General features: G+C 44.7%; 1 long non-coding RNA gene across 2 annotated transcripts; it reads left to right on the top strand.

The window, feature by feature from the left end:
- Positions 1 to 1,756: 1,756 nt before the first annotated feature.
- LOC121720144 lies at positions 1,757 to 17,977 on the top strand. Of its 2 annotated transcripts, XR_006034458.1 has the most exons (4): positions 1,757 to 1,991; positions 3,893 to 3,933; positions 12,389 to 12,656; positions 16,494 to 17,977. It is a non-coding gene; the product is annotated as an uncharacterized LOC121720144 (long non-coding RNA). The 2 variants fall into 2 exon arrangements; XR_006034457.1 differs by lacking the exons at positions 1,757 to 1,991; positions 3,893 to 3,933 and adding an exon at positions 6,844 to 6,964.
- Positions 17,978 to 21,857: the final 3,880 nt, after the last annotated feature.

The raw sequence follows: 21,857 nt of genomic DNA, 5'->3' as shown, positions 1-21,857 counted from the left end.
CAAAGCAAAACGTTATAACCCTTTAGGCCTGAGTTGCCTACGTACAGACGCATCCCTTGATTATAGTTTTCCAAATAGATGAACCCTTATAATAAGATGTCCATGTTGAAAACCCAGATTGGTCATGTCATAAGCGTGACGCGCTTTTCTGTTTTTTTTTTTTATTTTATTTTATTTCTGACACACACACAGACGCACACGCACGCACGCACGCACACACACACACACACGCACGGTGTTTCAATTACATGCATTTCTGAGAAACCTTCATATAGCCTACAAGAAATACATCCAAATGAATTTTGAACTGTTTTTTTTTTTTTAATGAGGCCAGGCCATTAGTTAATGTATGAGGTATTTTTAAATTGGTGGATAGATTATTTCACATGCATACATATTGATAATGAACAATAATCCTTGGACATCCGTGGCACCTGGAGCTGCCTTGGTCCCCACGGAATCTTTATGGTCAGCTGTGGGAGCCGATGGAGAGAGACACCGTCTGAGGGCTGATAATGAACTTGAGTCATGTCATCACATTTCTGAACAGTCCCTTGTCTGCGTCGGTGTCTCGGTCCGTGCGTTCCCATGCGTTTGGCGGGGGAAACGAAGCCATTGTGCATTATCCATACTCCATTACCCTCCTGCCCGTTGGCTTCTAACGAGAGTCTGAGGCCTGCCCTTGGTAACCAAACATCACAGGAGACTTTTCTTGGGGGAGGACAAACTCAGTCGGGCGTACATGGAGACTGAAACAGTGGCTGTATTTATACATTGGGCCCTAGGAAAGCATCCAAAGTTTGGGCAAAGCAGCCTGACTGCTGTAGTGCAGAAAAATGTGGCTGAAAAAGTTGTCTGTTTGGCAGTCGCGCCTCCTATTGAACAAGTAATTTATTCAAAGGAGATTTTCATCCCCACGATCTGATTATTATGATAATCAACCATCCTAGACCCTATTCTACTCCGTTGTCAAAGGGTCTGCAGTGAGTTCTGACAGTTAAAGCTGATTTGTACGGTCTCACCCCGACGATCCAATGGTCACATTCCTAGACTGCTATATGTCAACGGGTGAAACAAAGAGGAATTAGAAACGACTGTCCTTGACTTAAGAAGAGTAATACTCTATAAAGCACAAGGGTTCAGGCAATATTTGTATACATTAGCACATAAGGCAGTGGTTACGTGATTGGGCGTAGAAGTTGATCACTATATAACATAACGTGATATGTATATCAATAGTGTGTCACAAGTTGGTGATCAGGAACCCTTCACTTTACACTTTATGTGATATATTCCCATTTCCCATGTCAGCCTTCCCATATTACCATATTGGCCTCTCTCTATCTCTCTCTCTCTCTCTATCTCTCTCTCTCTCTCTCTCTCTCTCTCTATATATATATATATATATATATATATATATATATATATATATATATATATATATATATATATATATATATGTGTGTGTGTGTGTGTGTGTTTGTGTGTGTGTGGTTATGCACACACACATATATAGCCCATAATATATCTATATCTATATGGTAGAAAGAGAGAGACAAAGAGAGAGAGAGGGACTAAAGATAAACTATAGAGGCGGCATTCTTAATTTCAGAGGGTGGAGACTAAATGCAACTGCATCGCGTCATAAGTGGGAGGGTCTTAGAGATGCTATATGTTTTTGACTTGCATGTTCAAGTCCATATGTATTTTGTTCGGTGACTGGCAAGAGGGCGAGCGGCGAGCAGCTCCACTTTGCTCCCGGCGGGGGAGGAAAATGCCGTGTCTATGGGAAATAATTGTGAAAAACACAACGGGGCAACCCACCCGAAAGAACCTGAGTGGATGGGGCCAGTAAGACGTCACGGTGAGCTGCAGCCATGAAGCGAAGGATCAGGAGCAAGGCATCATTTGGAGACCCAGTCCTGTCGCGCAGATTGACTAATTCTCTTGATTGTTGTGGAGCGCGCGGGTGTCTGTGATTCCAAAACGAAGTGAGTATTGTGTGATTGTGCATGTGACATGAAATGCTTGGTATGGGTGAAAGTGTGAACACGGTCACCTGTCTTTGTGGGAAAAGTACACAAAGAATAGAATGCGTTTTGGCTGCATTTAATGCTGGGTTTATCACAAATCGTTGCTGTGAACGATATGCTGTGTTGTATACGCGTACAGGGGTTGACCATGGGAAGCTTTTTGTTTTATGAAAGATGTTGTCCTCCTTCACCGGGAACAACTGTTATATCCATATGTCAGTTATGTGCAATGTGATATCATTGTTCATAGCAAGTGCATGGCACTACAGCCACTATACGGAGGCGAACTGAAGATTGTGTGGCTTCAGATTTGATGTATTGTTGTCTGAGTTCTTTACATCATCTGTTGTCTTGGAAGGTCACCGTCGTCATCTTTCAAACGCCAGTTCATATTGTTTACTTTCTTCAGCAAACATTTCATGCGGAATTAGACTGAAGTTTGTGCTTAACAAGGTCAGGAATACCGCCAATGACGAGGGAACGGCTATCCGCCCCTATATGTTGCGTTGTCATCGGCCGTTGGCCAACATGACTGTGTAACCGTAAGTCAAGCGTTCATATTTTTCTAGATGTTGAGTAGTGTGAGGAGCAGAAGTTCAGTCTGGTGTGTTCTCTTTTGCGTATTAATGCACAAGAACAGGATTCTGGTATTATGGAGACGAAATAGCCTACGGAGTTCCATCTACATTTTCAGTATAGAGGACATGGTTTGTGCTCAGTCAATCTATGCACTCTAATTTTAGATAATAAATACTTCTAAACAGTTATTTTGTTGTCCTAAATAAGTCTAAGGAGTATTGTCTTGGATCGAGTGAAAGTTCACAATGGGCGCAGTAGGCGTTAGGCAATTGCAATCCTGAAGGCCGTGCGTATTCAGGTAAGCTGGGCCGAATAAGTAGTCTGCACGTGGAAGACGATAGAGGGAATCATGGACACATGTGTTTCCACAAAACAGGACATCGACCCATACAGCAGTGCCGAACCTCTCTTTTTATATGTGAAGAATTTATTTGTTGATGAGGTTAAGGCCAACATTCAGAAATACATCCACCAAATTGCCATTTCTTTGGTAGGCTAACCAAAAATGATCTTACCAGGGATATAAGAACATAAACTACTCTATCTCTACGCTTTATAGAAAATCTTTTTTTTTTTTTTAAATCTCAGAAAAGGGCGCTCGGTGACCGTTTCTCTCTCTCGCACACACACACACACACACACACACACACAGTGATTTTGTAGTGGCCTATTGAAGGGAGTGTGATAACAATAAATTAATGTACAGCCTTAAAGTGCAATAAACTTTGGAAGGTTATCATGAAATGTATGGTCCCAAAGTTGCGTAAGGTACTAATAACTGCACTTCCATAGCATGCTTGAGGGTCAAAGCGGCCTACTTTTATTTCGAACAGTAGTAGAAAACCGTAAAACAGAAAACAGTAGTATACTCTTTGCTACTAACAAATATGTAACAAATATGGAATCCTATTTGTATTTTTTCACTGGAAAAAGGGTTATCAGGTCGCTACTAACAATGAGCGACAACAGGCCTACATCTACAGGTGCAACAATGTTTTAAAACGAGAACATGAGTGATATGTCATCGACTGTATGTAGGCTAATAGTTGGACACATCCATCAAGGTATCACCCAGTGAGCCTGGAAGCAGGATGCTTCATTCATATATTTGACTACTTCACCTACTAGGCCTTATGGGTGACGTCATCTTAGAACGGCTCACTAACATCCACTTGAAGGAAATTTAAGCGCAATCCGGATCCGCACGGGATAATGTTCTCTATTAATGATGTTTTCTAAACGGCTTCCTGTAACTTTGTCTTTTAATCTGTCTATTACAGGGTGATCTTGGCCAACACCAGAGGAATCAGACGGCATTTAGGTAATTGTCTGATTTTTTCTTTACTTTTATTTTGGCCCTTAACCTTGTAACATATCCTGGCATGACTCTCAGGTGAAATGACCGCTACAAAAATAGACTTACGTTAGCCTACAACAAAAATACTTGCATTTAACGATCTAGACCCTAAGCTATTACGAGAATTTGATCAAAATGTTGTTGTTGTTAGCCTATACTTTGCTACAATGAAAAACCACAAGGTATGGCTGTTGGTTGAATCAGATTCGAGTTTCCCTTAAAATTATGGTCACAGATATTGAAAAAGGCATCGGCATTAAATTGCAGTTTCAGGGGTCGAGGTTCCGTGTCTCCTCGTGTAATAATTATAGTTGTTTGTGCCTGATGCAGCCTACATTTTATTTAACGACAGCCTGTTGACATTTCATAACTACAACACAATCCTTTCAGGCTGAAGCAGGTGCTGTATTTTATCCTGATTGAGTGCAGCTGTTTCATAGGCCTACTACCAGCGAGATGGGTGCAGTCATGTGCCAAGACATGTTTCCTCACTGTTGAGTAGTAGCTTAGGCTGGAAAAGATTTTTTTTACATTTTTAACATGGCTTTAAAAATGTGCAGTTCGTTCTGACCGAAAAAAAAACACTGTAAGACACTGTTTCATTCATTCACAAAATTTCAAAGAAGTAGAAAAAATAGGCTTTATTTTAAAAAAAAGATCCACCCAAAATGTTTTAACGTGACAAAGCTTACCCAGCACACCGAGGACGTCATCATCCCTCAGACCAGTGCCAAAACGTGATGTTTGTTGGCGAGCTAGTGAATGAAAAAACCCCAAGGCAATTGCATGTAGTTTAGGCCAGCGCTGGTGAGAACACCTGGCAGGGAAAGATGGCTTAAACATTTTTTTTCAAGATTTCTCATACCTTAGAGGATTTCTTTGAGAACTAGAGGTGTCCTCACTTTCTATAGGAAGTGTTAGTGTATAATCACAGTAAGAGGAAGTTAAAGACAATAATTAAATACATATTTTTAAAATTAATATTATTGTTGTTGTTGTCCTTTTTCTTCTTCTTCTTCTTGTTGTTTTATTATTATTATTATTATTATTATTATTATTATTATTATTATTATTATTCACATAATTCTAAATAATCAAATTGTCATGGAAAGCTAACATTACTTATTTTTATAGAGATTTTATTGAATAAAGGCAGATAGCACATAGTTATTGGTACTGTCTTGACATGGTGTAAAGCTAAGCTTATTTGATCTAGAACATCCTACTGAGGATGTTTATAGGTTGAGGGAACATGAAAGATTATTTATTAACAGAGTTAGAAATTTCTCAACAAAATGTGTCAGATGTCTTAAATTACATGGACACACTACTGATGAATGCAACGCGTCGTCCAATTGGTGGTCTATGAAAATTATGAAGTTATATGTTCTTTCTTGGGAATGAAGGATAATGTTAAAATACTCATATTATCTACAATTCAGCTATTTTGATATGTTCACTCTGCACAATACAGTTGCAGGAAAGTAGATGCCTGTGTGAGATCACTGAATAGAATGTATTCCATTACCATGTTCTTATAGTCTGTGTGTAGTCAACAAGTTATCGAAATACAGTAATCCATACCAGAGTTCTACATAATACTAAAGTGCACCATTTAAATATTTTTCTTCTGATGGCTGTATGTCATAACACATGAACATTTGCATGTGAGGTGGGTTGCATTGCAAAGGTGTTTAAATGCATTCTTTGTCTGTTGGCAATAGCCCAGCTTCGAATGAGAATGAGAATGAGAATGAGAGAGGTTTTTGCATGTTAGATGTTAATGTTTTTCGGAAAGAATTGAATGAACATGGCAGACAGTGTGAAGAAAACATGCTGATATCAAGCATTCACCAGTTCAGCCATTTTGAGGCTTTAGGCTCTGGTCCCTTCAGTCAGTGTGTTGGTCTTTTTTTTTACCTCTCTCCCTCTTTTGGTCTTTATCTTACTCTCCTCCTTGGTCTTTCTTTCTTTCTTTCTTTCTTTCCCCTCCTCTCTGTCTCTCACTCTGTGTTATTACACCTCTGTGAGAGATGGGAGGAGCTTGAACTCAGACAGGCTTTTAATCAGACCTGCTGTAATGCACAAAATGTGATTGTTTTTCTTTCTTTCTTTCGTTTCTTATTTCTCTCTCTCTCTCTCTCTCTCTCTTTGTCTTTCCCTTACTATCAAGCCCAGTGAACTAAAATCACTACCTGAATTTTATGCTGTGGCAATTAAGTACCACAGAAGCCTTTCTTAATGTTTTTCTTATGTTGAGACACAGGGTCTTTGGCTTTTGTTTGTGGATCATTATTGGGCATGATGGGGTGTGTGTGTGTGTGTGTGTGTGCGTGTGTGTGTGTGCGCGCGTGCATGCTCCTGCCATGGGGAGACCGAGAGGTTCGGAGGCCTGTGAGGCGAGTGTCGCCTCAGCCAGTTTCAACTGGTTCTTTCTGAGAGTGGCAGCGCGGCTCACGCTGGTTGTTCAGCTGAAAATGACAAGTGTGGCACTTTTTTCCCCCCTTCCCTCGCTGCCACAGTTGTAGCACTGGCCATCCAACCGCTACTGTGCAGATGTTCAGCAACAAAGCCAACAAATATGGCATTGATAGGACTGTGTTGATTTTGCATTTTTAGCAGCTGCATTTATGTTTATGCATCTCTGTGACAAGACTCTTATCAATATGAATTGATGTCTTTTTCTTCATCGTGTTCTGTCATTACCTTACGGTATATATGCATACATATATGGTATATATGTGTTTTAACCAAACCTAACTCTTCTAAATTTTAGGCAAGAGTTTGACAAGTCTGCTTCCCTGGAGGTGTGGTCATGGGTTGCCTAGGGGTTGGCTGTTATCTTTGGTTATCTAGCTGTATGAGTGATGTACATTCTTCATAAAGCTAGATAACCGAAAGTAACAAGAATCCCATTACACTCCTGAAAGGCGTCCCCCATTCACATGTGAATTCAAGAAGACACACATGGAGGAAACCTTACAATTTCAAAATGGTAAGAAGACCTTAGGTGTTGTGCTGAGCCATATTTTTTCAGCTTTTGCAAAGGAGCAATATGACACTGATAGCAATTTATTAAAACCTTATGAAGGTGATCTTCCTTATTTAATATAGCATTGATAATGTTTCCTCATAGATTTATTTAGCTTTGCATAAATCCTTATTATTAAAAGTTTTCACATCCTTTTGAAAATTATACATGTTCAGTCCTTCACCCACAGTCCTTCACTGTACATAGTTCAAACCAAAGAATCTGACCTGACACAGACTGCGTTTACATGCACTTCAGTATCCTCATGTAGTTATGAGCCTTATCCCAATTTTGATCATATTCAGGAGGTGATGGTGTTTACATGAACACATAGAAACCTGTTCATTAATATCCCTGTACATGATACTAGTACCCCCGGTTGCTGATTAAAGTGTTCTGTGACAGTGTATTCTAGAGAGTGCTGTTCGATTATCTTTGGTCCTTATCAGCAATCTATCTTGCACATAGTGCTCTAGAATCTTTGTTAGCAATTGTCAGAAACTGGGAAAAGGTGTATACATGCTTATCTCCATAGATATACACTTATCCCTGTGTCTTTTGGAGTACTGCAGCTGTAGCATAATCAGATTCAGAGTTCTGAAATCGGGATATGTTTACATGGGCAAAGACAAAATTGGAAAACCCGATAATAACCGGGATACTCAATGTCCATGTGAAAACAGTCATATTGCTATAATGTGGCATGTTGCAGCTTGGTTGGTTGAACGCGACCACTTTTAATCTAATAAGCCACTGATCCCTCCAAGCCAGCACGGAGCATGCAGCAGCTTAGCGCCTGGGATCACATGGCTGCCACCGGTGCTGCTGGGCCCTGTGGTGATGCCGGCCCCCTGGCCCCTGGTCAGCCCAGGGCCCCTCAGGCCATCCCAAGGCCACCAGTTAGCTAGCAAGCCAGCGCGCTACTGGCTGATGACAAGGCAAAAGCCTGTGGGTGCACCCACATCAACTGTTTTTGTCTTGTTTTTGTTTCGTCAGACCTGATGTGGAGTAATCTTCAGTTTACTTTGAAGATCTTGGTATTTGTAATGCTACCCAGGCATTCTCGCCCTCTCCTTCAACCCCATTCCTCGCTCCCTCCTTGGTTACGACAAAACAGGCGTAATGTTCTCTACTCTACAGTTTTGTTAAGTTATTTCTTTCTCTCTTCCTTTCTTTCTTTCTTTCTTTTCTTTCATTCTTTGTGTGTTTTTTTTGTGGTCAGAGAATCAGTGTTTGATTTGACTTGACAGTCGTCTTGATTCTGAATGGCCTCCCCAGTGCAGAGGCTCTGTGTCAGGGAGGTGCTGCCAAGTGGAAAAGCTCCATCAGATCCGGATGAGTGCGACTCTGTGCTCCTCGCCGCGGGGAGGAGTGGACGGAGGCGCTCAACCAGATCAGCCCCGGTGACAAGCACCATTAGGGGGAACCATTCGAGCTGCCATTACACGGACGCGGCCAGAGGGGGGGCCCCCCGCCAAATCAGATCACACCTTGCCGCTGTGTGCTGTTGACATTGGGGTGAATCTCCTGTCAGCACGCAGGGGGGGGTCACTATCGAGGTGGATTGATAGGCATGTGGAGGTGCAGAGCAGTATAGGCATCTGATGTTCTAAAAAGAATGAATGGGAGAAATTAAGGTTATAATTTGACAGTGTTGGACCCGTGCTGGCCGGATTCAATATGTATACAGTTTTTATATTATGGTTATATTATGTTTTCGGGGGCGATTCAAAATGAGGTGTCGGGGCGTATCCACCCGTGGGCCGTAATTTGGGGATGTTTGTTCCAAACATCTGCACTTCTCTCTGGGGTGATGGCATGGAAGTGAACTTGAGCAGTAGGAGAGACACAGCCCTTCTTTATTTTTTTTTCTCTCGAGCACCTTCCTCAATCACGCCCTATTAGGAAGTGTCCATGCACACTTCACCTTCACCCTTGTGTGCGTAGCGAGGCGGACGGTCACTGCCCTCTGTCCTCTCCCCCTGCCTGGCTCAGCTAACCTGCCACTCTCCCAGGCTGCTGCATTGCAGGTGATGTATGTGTGCGTGTGTATATGTCGTCTCTCATGGCTCAGCAAGTGCGGAAGGGAAACTTCACAGCAGTAACGGCTGAGAGCAAGTCACCTCTTGTCACTCCCAGAGGCTTGTCTCAGAGAGATAATCAGAAGTGCAACCTACAAGGCGCATGGTATGGCTGTGATGTATGCACACATAGCAGATTGTTTGTTTGAATCGTGAAATCTTTTCTTTGGTAATACAGTTTAGCATTGTGAAAGGATAGAAGCGAGAGCTTGGCTGACTGCAATGTTTAATCCAGTATTAAGCATATTTAGACATTAATCCTGTCATATAGCTATATTTGGGCTGGAATTTAGCCTGAGTCCTCTAGTGTGTCCCTCACATGAGTCTGAGAATGAGTATTTGCTATCACTGGCATCGCCATGCTGCCAGCAGTGATGGCAGCCACACCGTTGCTATGGTCTTATTCATTGTGTGTCGTGGTGCTATTGTGACCCTTAGCCTGGTAGATAGGCATAGCTTTTGTGTGTGTGTGCATGTGTGTTCGTTTGTGTGTGTTTGTGTGTGCGCCTTGAAGTAGCCGAGGGCTGGAATTCCGCGTGGCCCCAGTGACTTTTCTCCTCGGCATGGCTGGAGTGTGTGTGGCATGGGCGGGGGTCGGCGGGGGTGAGGAGGGAGTCCGGTCGGTGGGTGGGTGGCGGGGCCGAGCCATGGATTTGTCTTGCTCTTTATTCTCTGGGCAAGCAGATTTAGACTCCAAGTGTCAAGTAGAAAAAACAACCATTGTGGGCCCTCCTTCCCCTCTAGCCCCCCCCCCCCCCCCCCCCCCACTCTCTCCCACCCACCGCCCATAGACCGTACAGTCAATAGAGCTGGTCTACTTGTCACCAAGAGACAATGGCTCCCTTTTGCCCTTTCTCTACTGTAGGGTCAGAGCAGCCAGACAGATTTTTTTTTTCTTGGAAGGGGAAAGGACAAAAAAAGCGCAGTGATTCTTGTCCCCTTTTTTTAACCCCCCCCCCCCCCCATCACTTTTCTCTCAGCGGAACACACCAACAAGGCTTCAAAATGGCCTCTCTGTTGGGTAGCCTTAGCGTCTGGCTCACCCCGCACCTTCCCCTCCCACCATAGTCATCCTGCAGGAGAAATGAATACATTTGGGCCTGTTAATAGTCAATAGACTGGTTTGGACAAAGGAGATTACGTTTGGTAACTTACCAGTAACAGGTGTACACTGGCGTTGGTCAGACCACACTGAAGTGAAGTCCCTTGTGCTTGTTATCGGTTTCTATGGAGTGAAACCGCTCATTCTCTAGACCTTAAGCAGGGAACATGTGACCATTTATTGTATCATATGGGTTTTTATTGCATCAGAGAGGTTCCGTTTACAGTAAAGTACCTTTAAATATCTAATCTAATAAAATCGTCTTTTGGCATTAGGTGCAGGGATGAATAATGAACCAATATTTGTAATTTGGACTAAATCTGATTTCTAAAGCAAATCTTCAGTATATGATCTATGCTTGCAGTTGTAGGTATGCTGTAGTAACAACTGGGGCTTTACACAGAAAATGACTACACGATTGAAGTGCTCTCTCAAACTGTTTGTGTGTTTTGGGATGCCGTTTCAGCAGTAAACAATGACACAGAGTGACGGGGGCTGTGGATTGTCAGCGTAGCTGTTCATTTGCGAGCCACTCTGCACACTATTGTTTAGCTCTCACGCGTCTATGTGTCCAGAGAAAGCATACAGTCGTATTGTCTCCTCGCGGTTGTCTATGGCAAGAGAGGTTTGTACAATAGTGCTGATTTGCTACCTATTTGCATAAGGCACTTTTCAAACAAGGACTTGGAGAGGGCTCGAAAGTAGGCCTGCTTTAGTACCCAACAGCACAAAAAGAAAAAAAATGTCAAGTGCCAATTAGGAGGTTTGCTGCCATTCAGGGGTATCCCACCCCTCTGATTCTGTGCGTATTCCCTCCCACCCATCTCTCCTATACTCAACCCCGCCATACCCCCCAACCAGAACCACACACACCCACACACCCACACACACACGCACACGCGCACGCACACACACACACACACACACACACACACACGCACACACACACCATCAAAAGCCCCAGTCTGCCCATTCTCCAAACCGAGAGAGCCTACCAGGGGCACCCCTCACTGTTCCCCTCTCTCCTAACCTGGGCAAGGTCCTCTCTTCTGCTCCTTGGGTCTGGGATGGGAGTGGAGGGTCTGGGCTCGGTCAATTAGAGCAGGTGGGACTGTTGGAAACAATGGAATGGCACACTGAGGACTGATCCACTCTTCCACCACCACAGACCGCTCATCTTAGCCCCGGAAAATATGGCTTCCTCGTTTTATTTCACTGGACGTGTGGTCATCTTCTCTGCAATACAGCTAAGCCATTCCATACTGTTAAGGAGGCACACGGTGAATTTGCATTTCTAATGAGAGGTTATAAGGTTAATTCTGCAAACCGCTTTATTTTATTTTATTTCAAGCACACAAGAGCAAGGTTTTGGTGTGTGCGGCTGTCCTTATGAAAGCCCTGTATAGCCATTTTCGCTCAGGACTTTATTTGCAAAAAAACATTGCTTAAAGTTCACATATACGACAACAGGCTTTGCTTATGGTCATCTGTGACACCCATGGTCATCACACAAATCCACAGAGATGGGATTTGGAATCGTAGAGCCAATATAGACAGACCACGGCTAGTTCGGTGGAGGGCGATCTCTCTCTCTCTCTCTCTCTCTCTCTCTCTCTCTCTTTCTTCCTTTCTTTTTTTTGTTCTACCCCGGCAGGCCTCGATTCCTCCTCCCCTTGTGTGTTTACCTCCGCAGCCAGCCACCTCCTGCCACCCAAAAGGATTTGCGCCTCCTCTCTCGCTCTCCTTTCTCTCCTTCATTCAGGGCGCTCTGTGTAGATTTTTTTCCCAGCCTTGATTCTCAGATGGTTGGATCTGATTTGCATGCATTTGCATAATGAAAGTCATTTGCATGCTCAGGGGCAGACTGTACCATGAGAACAGACATGAAAAGGTGTGTGTGTGTGTGTGTGTGTGTGTGTGTGTGTGTGTGTGTGTGTGTGTGTGTGTGTGTGAGAGAGAGAGAGAGAGAGAGAGAGTGGGCATGTTTGTGTGTGGGGGTGTGGGTGTGTGTATCTGCATGTGTGCACAAGTGCGCATGCGCATACGTGTGCTACGCGTGTGCTACGTGTGTGCCAACACAGCATGCACACACATAAAACCACACACTCACACACACACACACACACACCACAGCCTCTGAACTCTCACCACTGCCTCTCTCTCTCTCTCTCCATCTTTCTTCATTCTTTTCTTTTTTGCTTGCAGGGCACCACCATCAGTTGTTCAGAGATGCCAGTGGGAGAGTGAGAGAGTGTGGAGGAGGGGCTGGTCCACCATCACTACCACCCACCCACCTCCTCCTCCAGCCTCCCTCCATCACCGCTCGCATGTGTAGCCTGTCCCCCAACCCCTCCCTCCGCCTCTGCCTGCCTGCCTGCCTGCCCTCTCCTGCGTATCACAAGATGCAGCCTGCGCCACCATCTTATGAGAATGCCTGGCATAAAATGGAAGTGGGGGGAAAACACGAAAGGAGGTATGGACAACAACCCCCCCCCCCCCCCCCCCCGCCACCACCACCACCACCACCCACACACACACACTCACACACACTCACACACACTCACACACACACTCTCTCTCACACACACACACACACACACACACACACACACACACACACACATACACACACACACACATCCTTACCCTCCATCACTATTCCCCCTCGTAGTGCACCATCGCGCCAACCTCTCCTTGCATCCTTCTGCTCTTTCTCTCTTTGCCTCTCTTTTCTTTCTTTCCCTCGCTCTTTTCTCCCAGTCCTGGCGGAGGTCTTCGTTAATTATGGCAGATGTGTTTGTTAATTGCGGCGATCAGGCGATGCGGCGGCAGAGGAGGGACGGGGGGGGGGGGGGGGGGGGTGGCGTTTTTGTACTCATTCGCATTAAATCACTCTGTTTTTCACTGAAGCCCTTCTGGGGAGGCGTACGTAGGCATCTGCACCATAGCTAGCGCCGGGTGAGGAGGAGCAGCCCTGGCCTCCTCACATACATGCCCAAGATGGCTCTCGCTGCCATTTTGGAAGTAAAGAGGGAGGGGAAAAAACAAAGGCAATGAATTAGCACAGAATGCAAATTAAAGGCGTACCCTGCCTGCGCGAAACATAAGCCCTGCTTCCTGTACAAATGCGTCATCCGCTCTTTGTATTAATTATATAACACTCACTGTTCAGGCTGTTATGGCTAAACTATCATTAGCAGTGCCTAGATTTATACATGCAATATAATTACAATCATATTTAATGTCTTCCTTATATGGGCATGCTCATGTGTGCCAAAGGCGTGTGTGTGTGTGTGTGTGGTGGGGGGGTATTTAACATGAGGAATGATGGAGTGGTCGGTGCTTGCCTTCAATAAAGAAATCAAAAAAGTTAAGAGATGGCAAACATCCAATAAAGAAAGAAAGAGGGAGAATGATTGATTGAGAAAGAGAGAGGGAGAGAGAGAGAGTGACAAAAGAGTAAGAGAGAAGAGGACCAAGGCAGAGGGGAAGAGGGAGAAAGACAGAGACAGACAGACAGAGAGATGGAGATAGAGGGAGAGGGAGGGAAAGAGGGGAGAAGAGGAGGAGGAGGAGGATGGGGGGGGGGGGTGTGATAGTGGCGTTTCAATAGCGCAGGACTCTCTTTGTGTGTCTGGTGGAGTTTTGGGGGGAGCCAGAGCCCAGACAAGTCCAGCATTGTTCTCCTTGGCAAGCTTGTTGTGTCCCTCCATTATTTAGGCCAGGGAGCTATAAGTTGGAAAACCGCTTAACCAAAACACCAATTAGAGCCGGCTGGGCGCGATTAACTAAGGGAGCCTGTAAACAATGTGGACCATTGTCCCAGCCACACTGAAAAAACTCCTTTTGTTTGTGTGTCTTCTCTAGAGGTCGCGACAATGCAGGCAACCTCCTGTTTACGCAGGGGAGAGCAGAGGGCCACACTAGCAGTGAGAGCTGTGAAGTTCTCAGGGTGGACATTGAGGGTGGACGCTGTCCATCCAAGCTAGTCCTTTTTTGGTCCCCTCTGACAAATGTTGTGTAATCATCTAAAATGAAAACAAGAAATGGTATGGGCCAGAATATATTACCCCATTTCAATCAAAGAGTTGTTTCAACTCTAGAGCAGTCAGTCAAGAAATACCAAGATTTAGTTCTCATTGAAGGTTCTTAAGGCGTTTGTTCTGTTTGTTTAGTAGTGTTTATTTGTTTGTTTTTAGGACAAGCTACATCATGAAGTTGCATCTTCTTTTAAAGCCAGTGGCACTATGCTCAGCACAGGTGCATCAGTGCCCGTGGGCTACATTTGACATCAGTGGCCCTAAGGCTGTGTGTTCTACACTTGGTCCACGTAAACAGGTGCTAAATTGAAAATGAGGTTAGCTGAGAGGGCCTCTGAAAATTATGCAGAAAAGTGGGGGGTGAGGGGTGGGAAGAGAGGGAAAAACAATACAAATTGTAGACAGTGGAGGGGCTGGCGCTTGTAATGAGACAAGTACTCTGGGAGGGTGATCAGGGGGTTGGAGGCATGGCAGCTTGTGTCTGGGTGTGTGTGTGTGTGTGTGTGTCTTTGTGTGTGTGTGTCTGTGTGCAGACAGGAGAGTGTCTGCCCCCTGCAAACACACACACACACACATTACACATCACACATAGACATAACCACCCCACACACACTCACACACACATACACCCACCCCCACCCTACCGCTAGCCTTGCAGGGAGAGCAGCTGGGCCCCTCAGCCTCTATGCAGGCTCTGGTCCTGGGAACTCCACCGGCGTGCTCCCCCAAAAAGCTGGCACCAGGGGCCCTCCAGTCTGTCTGGGTCTGGGTCTGAAGGCTGGGACTGGGGTACCCCCAAGCACCCCCCCCCCCCCCCCCAACCGCCCACCGACCCCACAACCTCCCCCCTAACCACCATAACCACCACCACCCCCCCTCCCACCCTGTCTCAACACCCTGCCAACCCACCCCTCCTCCCCTCCCCTTCCCTCCCCTCTCTAGTGACGCTGGGGGCCTGGGAAGGACTTCAAGTTCACGGCCAGACCTCATGTTGCGCTGACAGGCCGACTGTTTGCACAATTCAGCTCCTCATTCAGCTCTGAAGGGAGCGGGGACAGAAGGGGGGAGGTGGCTGGGGTGTCAGAATGGAGGGGGTGTGGAGGAGGAGAAGGGCTGTGGGGGGGGGGGGGGGGGCAGTTTTCAGGAGACACAGTAGCACTGTGATGACTATTCATTCTCAGTAGACAAGTGAAGTGAGAGAGGGAGCAAGAAAAAGACAGAGAGAGAGAGAGAGGAAAGAAGAAGGGGTAGTTGAAAAGACTAAAGGGGAGGTGGGATAGGAGGAAGAGAGAGAGAGAGAAAAAGAGAGAGGGAGTGAAGGGGTGATAGCATAAATAAAAGTGCGATTCTATGCACCAAGTTTGCGGTGACACGCTTGTGCACACCAAACACCCCTGAAAGATTTCTAAGGCGTCTCTTTTCTTGCCGGCCACCTCCCGTTGCCCAGTTGCCCCTGTCCCCACACACACTCTCTCTCTCACTCTCTCTCACACTCTCTCTCTCTCTCTCTCTTCCCCGGGACACGTGCTGTGGCTGTAAATTCAGTATTAACTGGCTCTCTCAGCACGAGCCTCTCCAAAGCAAACAAAACACATTGCGTGCTTTTGTTTACTTTTTTTTCCGTCAAAGCTGCCACCAATCATCCCTTGCGCTCCATTGTGGCTTTGGAAGCTCCTCCGCCATCCCTCAAACCTCACCTCCGCCCATGGGCCCTTATCTTACTTCTTCACTCTTTTGTCTGTCGGCAGGTTTTGCTCACACGCAAGAGAGACATTCAATTTGATGGCAAAAGAACACAATTTTTGAGGAAAAATGACGAGAGCGCAGACAACAGTGAATGTTTGAGCTGGGCTCCTGGGCTACCCCTGACCCTAATATCTTAAGTTGCTTGTCTGGGCTCTGAGGACTTCTCCTCTCTTCTGAAGTCTCCCCCTTCTCCTCCTCCTCCTCCTCCTCAGCAGCTTAGGGTGGGTCACATGCTTTCTCTTTGCGTTCAGCGCCACAACGTACCAAGCTCCCCGCGAGGGGCTTTCAACTTCGCCCTCAATCCTTTGGCACCTGGCTCCCTTGTGCACGAGTGCTTCGCATCAGCCTGTGTGTGTGTGGGTGTGTATGTGTGTGTTCAAGGTTGTCGCTCCTTGTGTGTTTATAACAGTGAGCAATGCCCAATAGCACAGGATGTAGCTTCCATGGTTTCTTGATGCTTGATGGTTCTCTGCATATCTTCATTGCCCTTAAACATGTCTTTTCTTCTTCCTCTTGTCTTCCAGGTAAAACACTGCAAAAAAAGAGGGACCGACAGATTGATCAGAAAACGAAAACTGACCGACTCTCCCCGACAGACACAAATATGGCCACAAGCACTTACACAATGGAACGCACGTTGTCTATCGTCTACTCATTTTGTGCCCCAACACCCGATCCCAAAAGCACTTTACATGTTGCATCGTCTGTTTACGTTTCACGTGCTCTTTGGTGGCAGTCGGCCATTTACGTCTGATGAGAGGACACTACATAACGCTGTGATTGCCTTCGCTGTCTTCCAGTGGAGGTATAGAACCGCTCCGGGCTCGTAAACCTGTTCCAGTCTGTCTGGTGCTTCTGTGCGGCTGTGGCATCGCTGACTGAGCCTCAGAAGATAGGACACACACCTGGAGTACATCTGTCTGTCTCACCAGTAGACTCTGCAGAACAACACACAGCACTATCACAGCTGTTTACAATCTATACGAGAGACTTGTGCAATGCATTAATTGCATATGTATATTCTGAAACTATTGTTTTTTTTTTAAAATGTATGTGGAATTGCTTAAGATGAGCGATTGTTTTTAATATGCACTAAATATACAGTATAGCAGGGTATTTGTTGTTTGCTAACCTACACTAATAGGAATGTTTGTTTTGCTTAATTCATATATAGGGTACTTTAATCATGTTAACCTGAAGGATTTGGTAGTGTATACCATGTAGACAGCTGGTATAGTGGACCTCCTTTTTTATTACTTTAATTTTTTTTGTAGAAATAATTTAGTGCTGAGCATGTGTTTGAATGTGTGTAAGACCCACGGCAGCAGTGAAGCCAACTGCACTGTGATTGGACAGCTCCATGTGTGGACACACACGCTGGTGAAGGAGAGAGCTGTTGTCTTTATTCTCTATGCAACTCCACAGGGCTCGCAATCAACTGGAACATGCACCTTTTGCACTAGCAAATACTGAAAAGTCTATCCTCTTATGCATGCTTTGATGGAAATAGTGTGTGTGTGTGTGTGTGTGTGTGTGTGTGTGTGTGTGTGTGTGTGTGTGTGTGTGTGCATGAACCAGCAATGTTTTTCTCAATTTTATGTTTCCATCTCGGGTAGTGGCAAATTTTTATTTAATCAATCATGATTTGATCTATGCAATTATAGTCTATCCATTTGTGCATTTAATGTTTTAATGGGACTATCAAGACTTTTGGGGACTTTGTGTATTGTCCTTGTCAATCTTTTTTTTTCATGGCAATCAAAATAAACAATCTTTTTGACAACTGTCAAGTAAATCATCTTTGTATGTATGCAAGCCACATTTTGTGGTCTCAGTTGGTTGCAGTCCCTCTGAATTATATATGAAAATTATCTATGCAAAATTTATAAAATTGTACTGTTATAAAATGTTACTGTGAATTTGCACTAGCTCTGTGTTTACCATAATGTGCCTTTGACTAACAGTGTCCTGCTATGGATTAAAAATAAACGTTTACATTGAAAACAAACACACGTACTTGTTCTTTACTATTTTTCTGCTGTAAGTGATAAGCATTAGGCAAATGAACATCCTCTACATATTTTAATTCCCCACTGTGTCATATCTAAATAGAATGAGGGCAGATCCAAATTGGATCATATCAAAGGCTCTGTATTTAAACGAACACATGAGTTTAAAATTGTTTATTTGTTTGTTAAATATGAATATTTTGTATCTGTTGGTGATACATCGGTCCAGATTACGGTGCATTTTCCACAAAACAAACAAACAAATAAAACAATACTTGAAAGTGAACGTGGCAGAACATGTAGAGGGTATGCAACACAAACAGTTGCTATTGCAGGCTTTTATTTTGAGTGAAAACTCCTAGATTAATACAGAATTTTCTAGAGGACTGGAATATTGTCCAACAACAACACTTGTTTCAAATTAGACAACCACTTTAATAAAAAGAAATGGATAATGTTCAGAAGAAATAATAGTGTAAACAGTATCATGGATCATTGCTTTTTCTTTATTATATATTTGTATTTCAACCCAAAATAGCTCCATAGTTGATACAATTTTGTTACATTCTTTGAGAAAATATAATGTTTAAGGAACTGAAGAAGTCAGCAGGAATATTAGTCATTGATGTAAATGGTGTATAAATATCTGGACGTGCAACCAGGATTGAGATCAACATCCAAATATTTGTGAATGACTGCTTACACACACACATACACAGCACGGCAGGTTTACTGAGACCCTAAATAGAACACATATCAGTCACGATACCTGGTAACATAAGATAATAATTTGGATAATAATCTTTTAATTCTAAATCTGAGACATATGATCCAGACAATAACTCTTTGTCTCAGCACATGAGCGGTCTCACCGCTGAAATCCCCGCTGCTCTCAGAGGTTTACAGGACGTGCAAATGTTGTTTGCACCTCATAAAACGAATTGCTGCCCAAATGAACATCACTCCTGTGCAAACATTGCGGCGCCCTTATTACCGCCAGCAGGTCAGAGTCACATTATGTCCAGGGCATTAGAGCCCTGGACGCGCGCGGAGCCCTTTGTGACATCTTCCCTCACACAGTGTTTCTTGGCTTGCTTGATGCCCCCCATAATCTGATTCACAGTTCTGTCAGGCTGCCAAAAGACAAGTTGCATTAGCTTACTGGAGGAGGAGGTAATGAACTGAGCTGATATTAAACACGTTTGTGTAGCGCTGCACAACGGCCCTGTTGTGGGAGAGAGGAGCGGGATTAGATTTGGCTGGCCGCTCGGCTCAAGGCTGGGTCAAGGCTGGGTCGGGGCCACCAAGTTCGTCTGTCGTCAGCTCGAAGCCTCTGTCTCTCTCTCTCTCACCGCTGGTGTCTCAAGGCAAAAAGAGAGAGCCTCTGCAGTGTGGTAATAAATATGACCAACACATCAGAGTGGAGATGCAGTGTGAGCGGATCACGTGCTGGTGCATAGGAAATGCAGTGTATGGATCAGAGTGGAGATGCAGTGTGAGCGGATCACGTGCTGGTGCATAGGAATTGCAGTGTATGGATTAGGATAGATTGACACGGCACACTGTGGTGTTTTTTGGCTCCATGTGATTTCATCACATGACATGTGCGATGGCGAATGCAGAGGACTATGGGACTGAGCAGAATAGAAACACTTTCGGGCGATTCAGGGGAAGGCTGCGGATTTTGGTGGCGATCCAAATGGGCGGAGACACAGGCAGGTGCTGTCCCCCCCCCCCCCCCCCCCCCTTCTCCTGCGCATCATTAACATGCAGGACTGTGTTTGTAGGGAGTCCATTATTGTTCGTTGTGGAGGGAAGTGTACTCTCGCCCTGTTTACCAGTTGCCAGGACACAGGGATCAGGGGCGAGCATCCAGAGCCCCCGACTCAGCCAGCCAGTGCCAAAAAAGTCTGCTCGAAACTATCCATCTATTTCACAGTGTGCACTTTCTTTTTTTCCGATTTCACTACGGTGCTTGCGATGAGTGTGCACCCATCGTGGGTTCTGAGATGGTGTAGGTCTGCCAGATCCGGTCCAGACCAGAGCTGCGTCCGTGCCAGCGTCGGCAGCCACGTGGGCAAAACCCAATCACTGCGCTGATGACGTCAACTCTGAGATCCGATGTCAGTGGAAAACGCAGAATTATTACTGTTTAATCAAGAGTGCGCTCCTTTGTACAAACAAGGCCTCAGTTATCGAGGCTTCAGCCATCATGGACCCTTACAGTCAGGAGTGGAATGAGTGGACTGACCGCTACATGGCCTATGTACTGCACTGTACCAGTGTACCAATGATTGAGAAATTGAGCTCGGAGGCAGCAGAGGCAGTGTCTGCCCACTCTGTACCTCCCCTGAAGGACAAACTTAACAGGAAACTCCAGCCATTCATCTCCACACACACACACACACACACACACACACACACACACACACACACACATGCAGTCACAAATCAGATCATCAAATGGGCCATTTGAAAACCATTTTAATTCAAGTGTGCAGTCCCCACAGGCATTTGTATAGAGATAAGTCCTGGTTGAACTTGAAGATAAATTCACACAGATGAAACGCATGTGAGGGGTCTGACAAACAAACGTTTCACCTTGATTTTTCCACATGGATCCTGTTGCCAGAGGACAAAAGGGAAAGATACTGTCTGGCAGGGGAGACTAAAGATGATGATGCAGTACTGTATATAGCAGGCTTATCTCAGTATGTGGGGTACACCTGCAAGGCCATGCAAACACACACGCATTGACATATAGACACACACACACATATGACACAACCTACCAGATTTAATGGACATATCAATCATATGCAAAGGAGGCAGAAGGGTATACTGTGTGTGTGTGTAAGAGAGAGAGAGAGAGAGAGAGTCTGCATGCGGGTGGGACAGGAAAAGTGTGTGTGTGTGTGTGTGTGTGTGTGTGAGTGTGTGTGTGTGTGTGTGTGTGTGTGTATGTGTGTGTGCGTGTGTGCGTGTATGTGTGTGTGCGTGTGTGCGTGTACATATGTTACTCGAGGGCACCAAAAGCAAACGCCGTGAGAAGCGTTTCCAGACATTTCCAGCCCCTTTGGTGAGACACCCATCACCCCTCTCCCAGTCCCACCAGTTCCCATGTCACCTCTCTTCTCTATGTCCCACATGCTTAAATAGCAATTACCATCTTGTGTCTGAAGTGCACATCCTGCCCCCCTACCCATAATCCAACCCCCTAAACTTTCAATATACACTATCAATAGTGCTGATTATTCCCCAGAGCATACAGTATGCTAAGATTAGAATAGATACTAAAATAGTGTAATGTGATTGTGATAATAGCTAAATATTATAGTATAAATTATTTTATAAAAGAGGCGTCAGCATAACGCACTAACACTAATGATAGATGGTCACATACAGTATCAGTGATTACACTTAGCAACTCAGGAAGGGTTTATACATTTTACTTGCCTTTGTAGATTATGCACAGAACAGTCTGTATATTCAATCTGTGGTATGAGGGTTCTGTTTTTTCAAGTATTCCAACCACTATTTCTTTAAAAAAAAAAAAAAAGAAAGAAATCATTGTAGACATAATATTTAATGTGCCTTTTAGATAGATATACTTTATTGATCACTAGGGGAAATTCAAGGTCACAGTAGCATACAGACAACACACACACACATTCAATAACAGCAGAAAATGAGTGCTGCAACAAAACAGATCAAAGGTAACGTTAAGCCAAGAGAAGGCCTAATTTTGATAATTGTGTTGCGCATTGCATTCTTTTCGAAGTCCTTTTTTTTAATCGTTGTATTATCCACTCTTGATTGAAATGCAATGGAGGGTTCACTGCCTGGCAATGGTTTGTTGATGTGGCCAACTCCCATCAG

Source organism: Alosa sapidissima, chromosome 10, assembly GCF_018492685.1.
Source record: "Alosa sapidissima isolate fAloSap1 chromosome 10, fAloSap1.pri, whole genome shotgun sequence".
NCBI classification, from domain to species: domain Eukaryota; kingdom Metazoa; phylum Chordata; class Actinopteri; order Clupeiformes; family Clupeidae; genus Alosa; species Alosa sapidissima.
The sequence above is the reverse complement of the archived record's forward strand: the minus strand, read 5'-3'. Positions and strand labels throughout refer to the sequence as shown.